This window comes from Haliotis rubra, unplaced genomic scaffold (assembly GCF_003918875.1).
Source record: "Haliotis rubra isolate DU_JTF1 unplaced genomic scaffold, ASM391887v1 Scf359, whole genome shotgun sequence".
Classification (NCBI taxonomy): domain Eukaryota; kingdom Metazoa; phylum Mollusca; class Gastropoda; order Lepetellida; family Haliotidae; genus Haliotis; species Haliotis rubra.
The window spans coordinates 987,754-999,949 of record NW_025767034.1 but is presented as its reverse complement, the minus strand read 5'-3'; the positions used below and the strand labels follow the sequence as shown (position 1 = coordinate 999,949).

Here is a 12,196-nt window from a genome sequence, read left to right as displayed (position 1 = left end):
ACGTTGCGGATTGAGGAGAAGAAAGATGACTGGATAAATCAGAGTCAAATGGAACATTCACATTCTCACAGCTGGAAAATCCTAATGAAGCCCGGCCGCATTCCTATTGCGATGAATTACGTCCCTTTTACGTGATCGTACGTTAGCGTTTGGTGTCGAAGAGCCCGTAAAATTATATATATGCGCAAAGGTCTTGTTCCCGATATTTGGTTGATTTCCTCTGCATTTGATTTCACCACAGTAACCAGTCCTGTTCAGCTGAACAGCATTATCTGATTCCGCACTGGCTACAAGTGTTCTTGTTTAAGGTATCTATAACAAGATCTTTACAAGAATCATAGGATTCATGCTCACTTTCCTTTATATTATAAAACACCACATTATCTCTACCGATGTGTGCCTCAAGCTTGTCTAGGTCCTCGGCCTGCTTTTCTAACTTGCATTCCACTGATTCCAGTCTGGATGTGATTGCATCAATGTCACTGTAAACATTTCCTGCTGGTGCTCAATTATGTTCACATCATCACCAATAACTTTCACAGCACTGTCCAACTGATCAAATTTTGTGTGCACCCCATTTAGCTGAATTTTAATTGAATCTTATTCAGTTTTCATGGAACGTCTGAAGTCTTTTAATTCATCCAGTATTGCTGACTTTACATCATTTAAATCCGTCATGGTAAGAGGGCCTGGGTTGCTTTCAATGTCATTTGATAGCGTAAGTTTATCCCGCACAAAACTGCTGGTCACATAGAAGACATCAATTGCATTCTCAATGTGAGCACTGCCTCGATACGCTCCGCTGATCAAAGGTGTGCTACTTGTGACGTCACCCAAATGGCTCGCATGTAAACAGACACATACATGATAAGGCCCCCAACCTGATCGTTTACTGTTACAGGGTGTGGCAGGATCTGTTAATACACCCGTGAAGATCCGGGTTACAATTGATCTTCAGTAACCCATGCTTGTCGTAAGAGGAAACTAATGGGATCGGGTGGTCAGGCAAGCTGACTCTGTTCACACATGTCATCGTATCCCATTTGCGCAGATCGATGCTCATGCTGTTGATCACTGGATTGTCTAGTCCAGACTCAATTATTTACAGACCGCCGCCATATGACTGGTATATTCCTGTGAGCGGGGTAAAACTAAACTTACTCAATCACTCATTTTTTTCCAATAGTTTTTTTCCACCATACGTACCCACGACAAGATTGTACGCTCCCACTCCCAAACCGTGTTGCCACAACCAGTCTCTATTGAGGTACTATGTACTTTCAACACACACACCCTCTATTCAGCTTTGAATAGAAAGCTTGAAAAAGTAGGTCGGGATGTTGGTACTTGTTTATTTAGGGTTATTTTTATAACTTTTCAAATAACTTTTATTTCATGCAATTTTATGCTATGCACAGTTACTTATTTCCGTTAGTATATTTTAATCTGTAACAAAAATGCGGAGACTGATCAACACCTTGTGTCAGTGGATGTCCTTCTTTGGCAGAACGAGCATATCTTAAACGAAGACATATCATCGCTCCTTTTACTATCGTGTTTGCCATGCCTTTACTACTCCAGCTATATGGCGACAGTATGTAAATAATCACCTCTGAACCAGACAATCCAGTGATCAACATTGTCAAGTACAGTCTCGATTATGTATAGACCGGGTACGCAAGTCCCAAAACATTCCAAGTCAATTTAAACTCTCTACTTTTTTAATCGTAGAGTATGTGTATTTTTAATGTATGGCTAGATGTGTGTAAATTGCTAACAGTTGAAGGGATGATGTAAATGCAGCTAGGGTCCATGCAGGAAGCAAATATACTGTAAGTCCCCATGGTCCCTAGTATGGTGATCTACCTTCAGTTGTTGGCAATCTGTAGCCTGTTGTTATAGTGTATTGTCTTGTATAGTTAAAATGTTTTAGACCGCCTCCGTGGTTAGAGCGTCCATCCGGAGAGCGGAAGGTCGCGGGTTCGATCCCCGACCGCGTCATACCAAAAGACGTTAAAATATGGTACTTGTTGGTCCCTGCCTGGCGCTCGGCATTAATGGGTATAACAAGGACTAGTCGGCTCGGAGTCAGTATAATGTGTCTGAGTGGGGTATTCATGCTTCACTGCGGCGTGGTATCTCAGTGGGCTAGCACTATAAAACCAGCTTCAGTCTGGGCTAGTACAAGCAGCCGCACATACACATACACACGCATGCACGTCGTCATATGAGCGAAATATTATCACGCACGACGTTAAACCCAATTTCACCTAACCTCACCTAAAATGGTTTAGATTTAGTTACTAGTTTTGAATTTTTAACTGTGATAATGTAGTTGTTTTACGGTCCTTCGTCTACAGGTTTTTATAATTTACCTTTGATTTAGTCACGATGTGGCTGAAATATTGCCAAAGTGACTCTAAATTTTAACTCACTATTTATAGACCACCGCCATATAGCTGGAATATTGCTGAATGCGGCGTAAAACAACAAACAAACAAACTATATGCCAATTAAGGAATGCTTTTAGAGTAAGCTTAGGTTCTGTTAATAATATATTGCGACTCTTAATGAATCTATGACATAGCCTTGATAGGAACTCAAACGCCACTTGCTTATCTAATGCCTACATAATGCATGAATACTGTTTGTGCAGGTATATCTATTTCATGCTAATGTCGGGAAATGGTATATGTCCATTTAAGGCAAATATCACATGTTATACGAAACCCGGTTTGCATTTAGTTGATTGCATTAGGACCGACAATTTCAGTTGAAGGACAGTCTCGCATGCGAGGAGAATTACGGAAGAACGTAGAAACAATGTATTTTCACGTGAGTTATACTCGAGTGTCTTGAATGTTGTTTAGTTGTATTCAGACATTGATTATTTCTTTTTGCTTACATAAATCAGGCTACATCAATTTGTAAATATCGTAATGCCTCCGCTGCTTCTCTACACAGGGAGTGCAAAAATTCACTGATTGGCAGTGGAAGCTATAAAAATGAATCTTGGGGTAGTTTGCACGAACCGAAATGCTTCGTGCAATATGCTCTGAATGTGACGTGCGGAGTTTACAATCGGCTGTGTATAGTTCTTGAAATTTAGTTTTCTGCTAGTGTTCTAAGAGAGCAGTACGTTTATATTCCGATACAGTTCTGGCACTAGATAGGAATACATATTTCCTGAAGACAATGCCACCCAAAAGACAACTTTCATAAATGGAAATAGAGGAGATACGAGGTTTGCTTGGGATGATGTATGCCATGCTAGTGACAAAACAATATGGTGTAGGTACCACCAGGTTTTACAATATATGGAACGAAACAAAATGCAGATATGGGAAACAAAGCTGTAGAAGAACCTGCAAAATTGTTGTCCCCCACACATGTAGTGTCACCTACTATCCAAGATTTGTACAACCGTTTGGATGGTCTAGAAGAGTGTGCAGAGGAGTCCGCGAACATGTTGGCTCTAGAAGCTCTACATATGCTGCGAACCAAAGAAGAGGAAGCATCTAGTATTCTAGGATGGGAGGAAGAAGAAAAAACTGGAAGAGATTGTAGAAGAACAAAAAGAAACAAAAGAAGGCATACAAAATATCGGAAATATGCTAGAAACTATACAAAATTGGAAATACATGTCTATTGCTGCTATGGCAGTATGGAGAGTTGCAAAAAGCTACGTACAGACATGTTAGCAATAGCAAAGAAGACCAATTTGTACATCCTGCAAAGCAACACACTATTGCAACAGATTTCGTACAAAACAAAAAGATCCTTTCTTTATGGACTAGACCCCAAAAAAAAGTGTTGGACTACTTTTTCTCTCCGTTTATGTTGGACTACCTCTGTCTTCCGACGATGGGGCTGTATTGTTTACTGTTCTGTATACAAAACATATGTGGGTTTACATGCATGTATGCTGGTTGTCTGTGTCAATATGTGTTGCCATATGCAATTAGGGGCTCTAGAGACTGAATCGTTTGCTATTTTTCTCGAGTGATGCAGATATATCTCCAGCCTAATCGGGGTCGATGCCGACTGCCTTCCGCAAGAACGTATACCCACCATGGTCCTCTACAAAGTCTGATAGGTTATCACTGTGGACTGGCATGGGTTCTCCAACAATAAATAATCCCAGGAATGTTTGCTATGTGTATTGTCGGCCAGGCTCTCTCGGCCTCCATGTAGAATATATACCTGCGTTTTGGCCTTCTAGCCAAACCCCAACAGGTGTATGTTCCTTCAGGTATATGTATGGCCTGTCGGCAGGACTCTGGCGGTGGGGGTCAAGTCTTTCCATATTCGGAGTTGCTCTGCAGACAAGCTCGAGCCAGTGCTCTATAGGCAGTCTGTCTCATTTTTTGACTCTACTTGTCGATCCTCTTTCTTTACCGAAATGGGCGAGACTTTGCCAAGCCTACACAGAATCGGCCCACCAAGCAACCGTAGATTTTCTTTTCCACCGCTTGTGTTGAATAGTTTCTTGTAGCTTGTAGCCACATACCGGAATAGTTTCTCCAGTCGGCCAAGAGAGTAGCAGCAACAGACTGTTCTTCCCTTTGTATTTCGCTACTGCAAACATTTCGCATTCATAGATTCCCTCCGGAACGTCTGCAACTATTCTGTGTTTGTTGCACGACGGTGCTGCCACTTCCATATCCTTTGGCCAGCCATAGTTTGGCAGTGGGGTATTGCAAATATTTTTCCGTCCAGGTGGTGGGTCTGCTTTCCCAGCAAGCTGCTGGAAAATTCAAGAATCTATCTCGCATGTGCAATTGTCTACCAAATTGCCGAGTATGTGTTGTATCAAAGGCACCAGAGGATGCAGTCACTGTGGTACAGGTTCTCTGTGTCCGAGACACAGCCAGGGATCTCGATATCTTCTGGAACATCTAGTGGGAGTCGCTCCGGGGGTGTATAGTCTATATTCTTGTTTTTCCAGAGAACACATTTCTTGGTGCAAACGCAGTAGTCTATGGCGCCGCACTTGCAAGTAGAGTTGCCGTGGTCGAACATGGCAGGTACTTGAGGTATAGCAGCGAGGCAGTCAGTGCATTGCTTGTGTCTGTCCTTTGTTTCCAGGCAGTCGGCGAGAACGATTTGAATTTTGCCTGCTGCAGGTCGAGATTGGTTTGGTTGGTGTATGTAGACAAAATCTACTATTTTGCCGTCTTCTACTAATTGGCGAAAGCACAGCAAATATACTATATAGTTCGAAAAAGTGTCTGAGTATCTGAAACCGCTTGTAGAATGTGTATCCCGATGGCTCTAGGATTTGTTTCTCTTCGTAGAAAAGGAATACATGGGGACACTTCTTTAGCAAAATCTCGATAGCCTCAGTCCAGCTTGGACCCGTTGTGTCTCTGTGTGTGTTTATATCTTGGAGTCTATACTGCCTCGGATTTGCATATATCTGGTTTGCGATATCTTCTTCACCTCCCGAAGAGACATATTGCCAGATCGGATACCTTTAGTGCTTTTGGATTACTTTTGTGGGTTCGTGTAGTTGGTTGTGGGAGCCGAATTAGACCGAAAGGACATAATGAGAGGTGGAGGTACCTCCACGGGGTTTTTCTCCCTATACTGCTCTCCGATTTTCTATGGCCTAGGACGACTGACTTGCTGGTCTGAGGGAACATCGTCTCATCAGACGTCCCATCTTCACAGGAAGGCACTGACTGGACTGGAGCAAGCTTCCAGAAAACCGTAATTTGAAGACAAAACGTTGGGTTAATTGATCTGATGAAATGTCCTATCTTCCACGTGCTACCGACGGCCTTTGTTGCGTATGGATACGACGTAACAAGTCATATCACAAGGAGATGATCCAGATGTGCATACAGCAATTGTTTCATGTAATAGCCCAACCTCCGAACTGTCCAGACTATCTCTGTGACTTTTTAAGTTTCTTGAGTCTCATTTGTTTAAGAAAATATAATTTTCGACTGTCAGGCTATCCAGCATCTGCAAACAGAAAACATCATTTCTAAAATTTACGATTCACAAATAGTTCATCCAACGTGATGTGACAGCAGTTATCAGTTCTTTGCAGTTATCGTAGGATTTGCATCATACCAGACCTCAATCTCGCCTAAATGACCTTCAATGTGCTCCATGAACTCATATTTCCTGATTGTAAATTTCTCGAACTTAAATTCCTATTATTCGTATTCTCAGATTTAAGCATTGTATTCATGGTCATGGTATTCACAATCGGTTGTGGTTAGCTGCACGGTTATAAAGCCCATTAACAGTAGTGGATTACAAAAAAACACGTAAAACAATCAACAGAGTCAATGCTTGAGCGAGCAAGTGAGTGAGTTAAAATCTAAAGACACTTTGGCAATTGTGAGTTATTGCTATAGATTAACGGAGCACCTTTAGAATACAGCACCACAACTTCTCGTGAGGACGATCTCTGCCGTAGGTCACGTGTCATTAAGACAAGCAACCAGTTTGTGAGAACCCGTCGGACGCGAACCCGCGACCTTCGGATTGTTAGCTCGACAGCTAACCGACTGAGCTACGTCCACACTGTTGCACACTGTGCAAATTTATCGAGTCATTCCTGTGACGTCACGGAAAGAGTCGAATAGGTCACGGACAATTACGAATGCTACGGGTAGACTTGGTGTCATGTGATTTTATTCTACGGACAATTGCCGAATGGATCCGATGCCATTTGGCACACTCGTCCCATTCCGTAATCTACAAATTAACGTGTGGCGTGGAATGAGCCGATATGCCTCAAACGGAAAAGGGTTGTTGACGTCAGGCGTCAGACGTAGATTTCACGGTGTATGCATGAATGACGCGCTTTTATATAAATCGGTGATTTTGTGACAGAAAAGTGATGTAGGGAACACTGTAAGGATAATGTGGATCGCACTAAGGAACGAGGGAGACATGAGCATGTGTAGTGACGGCACGAGGGTGAGTTAGCCTTCGAATCATTACTTTACAAATTTTATGTTGCGTGTGAAAGAGGCTTCAGTGCAAATTCCAGGCCAATTTCCATTAGCCCAAAATTTCTACATTAACCCATTTCATAATGTACTTTCGACGTTTTTGGTTTCCTATTTTTGTGTGAAAAAAAAGTATTAAAATGCAAAAAAGGAAAAACAACAAATGGTACTCACGTATTACACCGGACATGTACCTACTATATTGGATTAGGTCCCTAACCCTAAACCCTAAACCCTCAGCCCTAACCCTAACCCTAACCCCTTGAAATAATCCTAATAAATAGAATGCATTGACCGAACCACCGGACATGTACCTACTATATTGCATTAGGTCCCCAACCCCAACCCTAGCCCTAGCCCTAGCCCTAGCCCTAGCCCTAGCCCTAGCCCTAAGCCCTTGAATTAATCCTAATAAATAGAATGCATTGACAGAACCGGCACAAACACGACTGACGTGTCTAGTGTAAGGCATTATTACCGCTTCGAAATAAAAAATACTAATAAAACACTTTTCTATGTTATGGTGCAACTTACTGAATGACAAAAATATATATGTAAATTTAAAAAATTACAAAATACGAAATACACAACACCTCAGCAGCCCGTAATACAAATAAATATGAGCGTATTAGTGAAAAAAGAAAAATATTTCAAACTGGTGCTTGCAAACTATTGTGCATCCGCCGGTATACAACTACTGGAAACTCTCAACATCGTTGGGCTTATGCAATGACATAGCTCGTAGAGATGAAACACCAGTGAGCGGAGCTTATACGCACTCGCTGAGCCAGACAACCGTGTTGCCATGCAGGCGTCATAGGGCATTGTTTCGAGATCGTGCTTTCGAACAAAATCACATTACATTACGTAAAAGGGTATTATGACGTATTTTTAAAGTTTGTGGTGCTGTATTCTAAAGGTAGGCCGATTAACAATAATTAAAGATAGTTTATAAAGTCCTGTCAACGAAGGACAGTACAAACAACTAGAATAACACAGATATAAATGTAAAACTAATAATTAAATCTAAAATATTTGAACTATACATGACAATAAAATATAAAAACAGGCTCTAGCTCGCGAACAACTGAAGGTAGATCACCATACTAGGGACGTCAATGCCTGAGTTTTGCAAACCGAGTCTAGAGCTATTGGGACACTAGCAACAGTCAACGTCAGGTGTCTGAGGATTCCGAGTGTGAGTGTGATTAATAAATCTGCTTGATCCCATGGACACATTTTTTTACAGATATATAAATGGAATCCTCTCTGCAAGCAAAATCTGTAAATTATTCCATAAAAGCCGATAAATTTTATATACATTAAGTGTGAGTCACCCAAAGTACGAGCGCTCGAAAAGGGAGGCGAGAGTGAGCATTGCGTAACACTAATGAAGAATGTCCTCCGAGACGGACTAAAGAAATTTGGCGCATGCGCACAACATGTCAACTCGCTATCGTTGAAACAAGAACTCAACGGGTTTCAGGCCCATTAATATCTAAATGTATGATCACAAAAATATGACAGTTACGTGTATGTATAGGGAAATTATCTGGGAGTACATCGATATCGACTTTTCAGTCAAAAAACCCACAGGAAATATATTTTAAAAATCTCAAGAAAATACGAGGGGTAATCGGCCACTAGAATCTGAATAGGATTTACGAAGGTGGTGTTCTCGGACTTAACTACCCTCTCAGGAGAAAAATAATTTTACAATACTTCAACCCCCTTTGAACGCTACAGCCACTAACAATCTCAGTTACGAGTTACTACCAATAATAAAATATGTATCTATTTCCAAACCATTTATCAAAATTTATCTAGTAAACCTGATCTTAAAACTGTCTCCATGTACATATACACGTGTATTGCTGTTTCGTAAAAGTATCGGCACACCTACTAAACACATAGAACCCTATCATGTTGATGATACGTATGAGTAACTTTCGTGATATTTATATTCACAGGTGATCTTGACACTGCTCTGGGCAATTGGGCTCCATTACGGTAAGGAAATGAACTTCAGTATGCGGATTGCAGCTTATATTACAAATGCAAGTGTTACAGAGTCACAAGAATATCTTCAAATAGCTTATTCGTCTTTCTGAATAAGAACATATAGGTAAGAATTCACTCATTGGCAATTGTGTTTGACGTACCCAGTGCTGCATAACCTCGTGCTGCTGTACTATCGCTTTGTCCCAGAATTTATCCAGACATACATTGAGTGAGTGATGGAGTGAGTTTAGTTTTACGACGCACTCAGCAATATTCAAGCTACACGCGGCGGTCTGTAAATAATCGAGTCTGGACCAGACAATCCTGTGATCAACAGCATAAGCCTCGATCTGCGCAAGTGGAAGTGACCACCCGATCCCGTTAGTCGCCTTTTACGACAAGCATGGGTTTCTAAAGATCAATATTCTAACCCGGACCTTCACGGGTCCCAGGCATACATTGGCCAGGATTATATGTCGTCAACAAGGTTTTATGACTTATAAACACAAACAATGCGCGCTTTCAAACCACACCCTTCACACAAACCCCTTCAAGAGATTATTAACACATCTAAAAACATAAATGCCCCTGTGCACGAAATAGAATCACATTTATTAACACACGATACTCCAGTACACGAAAACGTCACTGTAATTTCCAGTGTAGTACCTCAAAACACACATGCAGAACCTGATTATTATCATTGTGGGAAATTACACAGGTATAGTGCACATGCAAATCCCTGATGACATATTTCAAACAGGTAAACAGTGGACAGATTACACATATGGACATACCATATAGAAAATATGAACGGTCATGACAACTCAATATCTAGTGTGTCAGTGAGTGAGTGAGTTTAGTTTTACACCGCACACAGCAATATTCCAGCTATATGTCGGTAGTCTGTAAATAATCGAGTCTGGACCAGACAATACAGTGATCAACAGCATGAGCATCGATCTGGGCAATGAGGAACTGATGACATGTGTCAACCAATTCAGCGAGCTTGACCACCCGATCCCGTTAGTCGCCTCTTACGACAAGCATAGTCACCTTTTTGTGGCAAGCATGGGTTGCTGAAGACCGGATCTTCACGGGTTTGTGTGTCAGTGATTAGACTGACTGACTGACTGACTGACTGAGTTTGGTTTTACGCCGCTTTTAGCAATATTCCAGCAACATCACGGCGGGGGACACCAGAAATGGGCTTCACACATTGTACCCATGTGGGGAATCGAACCCGGGTCTTCGGCGTGACGAGCCAACGCTTTAACCACTAGGCTACCCCACCGCTCCAGTGATAGAGCAAATGCTGACTTTACCACAAATGTAGTAGCGGATATGAGGTGAATGTTGGTGATTAGTGCACACACAACGCAACGCTACTCGTGGTTGCAGATGACAGCAGTGTATATTTGCACGGTGATGACAATAATTAAATAGGAATGTTCAATAACCCTGAAAATATACATAAACATAATTAAGTATTTGATCATAAAAGTATAACACGGTTTATATACGCATTACACTTTCTACAATGAATGAATTAATTGTCGTTATTTCCCCCAATAATGTCGGAGAGTAATTATTACATGAATAATAATAGATTATTATATACAAATCATATTACATGGGAAAGAAAGTTATAGTTAAAGCATATGTATGTATAGTGAGTGAGTTGAGTTTGGTTTTACGTCACATCGGCATTATTCCAGCCATATAGTGACGAGAACAAGTTTGTGTTAATAAACATTGTAAGTACATACTCTGAATGAGTTTTATTTCAAAAGCATATATTCATTACATTGTCATTTCAAAACCGAAAAAGTCATAGCACCAAATTTAAAAGCAGGCAATTCGTTAGTCAAATTACACGGTTACAATTTATGATACAGATCAACTTCCCTCAGGTAGTTCACTATCAGATGAGCGCTCACGCGGGAGAACAGATCTTTCAGATTTGTTGCATCATAATGTGAGTCCCTTGCAGACGACAAGTCCACACAGTCAAGCAGAATATGCTTGATGGTGAAAACCTCACTGCAAGAGACACACGTGGGGGGTCAATCTCCATCCGTCTTCAGCAGATAGTCATGTGTAAACCGACTGTGGCCAATACGACATCGTCGTAAAATTACCTCATCGCGTCTTGACTGACAACCCAAGTAGGTGTAACCAATTGTTGGCTTCAATTAGTTAAAGCATATGTATGTATAAAACACTGGAGGTGATTGAATTAAATACGAATCATAGGTAAATCCTGCTCCTGGCATCAATGTCAATAAATTGGGCCCACATGTGGATGTCAATGTTGTCCACGATGAGGGTGATGCCACCAAGGAGGGTGATAACTCTGATGTCATCAGAGCAACGCTTCAGATTAATATACGTCTCTAGTGGCAAAATGTAGAACAATCGTTCATACATGGTATTTTTGTGTCTAAACAGTCCATTGCAGTACAATAACTGGTGATGCACAATATCATCGTTCTCCTCATCACATATAAGACTGACCTACTCCAGCACTGATCGGTAGCATAAGTGTAATATATGCATTACACTTTCTACATATTCTTAGAGTGAGTATAGCTAGCCCTGGCATAGCGCTAGCATAACTAATTCTTTAAATATACATAGCATGATGAAAACTATTCATAAATTCATATCATTTATGACGTTCCATTAATATATTACAAATATATATGAAGAAAATATGTATAGTTTAATATATACAAGTTCATATACTACACTTACCACTGTGTGGCAATGAGTTTAGTAATCAAGGATGATCGCTCAAGGATCACGGGTCATTCTATAAAAAGTTAAAATACATACCTAATAAATAAAACTCCTAATAATGGTATATGAAATAAGTTATAATTAAAACAACAAATCTCACATCAACACCTTACTATTTCAAACCGCATTCATACGATTATAGGTTCAGACAATAGTTAAGTTATCATTTAGTTTAATTAGGCTTAGACTGATATTTACCTACCATAATCATACGCCATGTTTAACGTAAAAGGAAAATTGATATTTAATTTTGAAGCTTAGATAAATTACACTTAAATTACACATCCAACCGTCTTGATAGTTGAAAAGCCAATAGATACATGTACTTGCACACAATAATCTAATACTTCTTTAAGAAATACACTAAATACAGTACCACAAATACACATACCACATACAGTGAAACCTATCTAAACCGTCAC

General features: G+C 40.5%; 1 long non-coding RNA gene across 1 annotated transcript; it reads right to left on the bottom strand.

Annotated features, from left to right (window-relative positions):
• Window positions 1-1,354: 1,354 nt before the first annotated feature.
• Window positions 1,355-11,891, bottom strand: LOC124285312. The gene is made up of 3 exons (XR_006900787.1): window positions 11,881-11,891; window positions 9,149-9,157; window positions 1,355-1,446 (listed from the first exon to the last, which is right to left on the bottom strand). It is a non-coding gene; the product is annotated as an uncharacterized LOC124285312 (long non-coding RNA).
• Window positions 11,892-12,196: the final 305 nt, after the last annotated feature.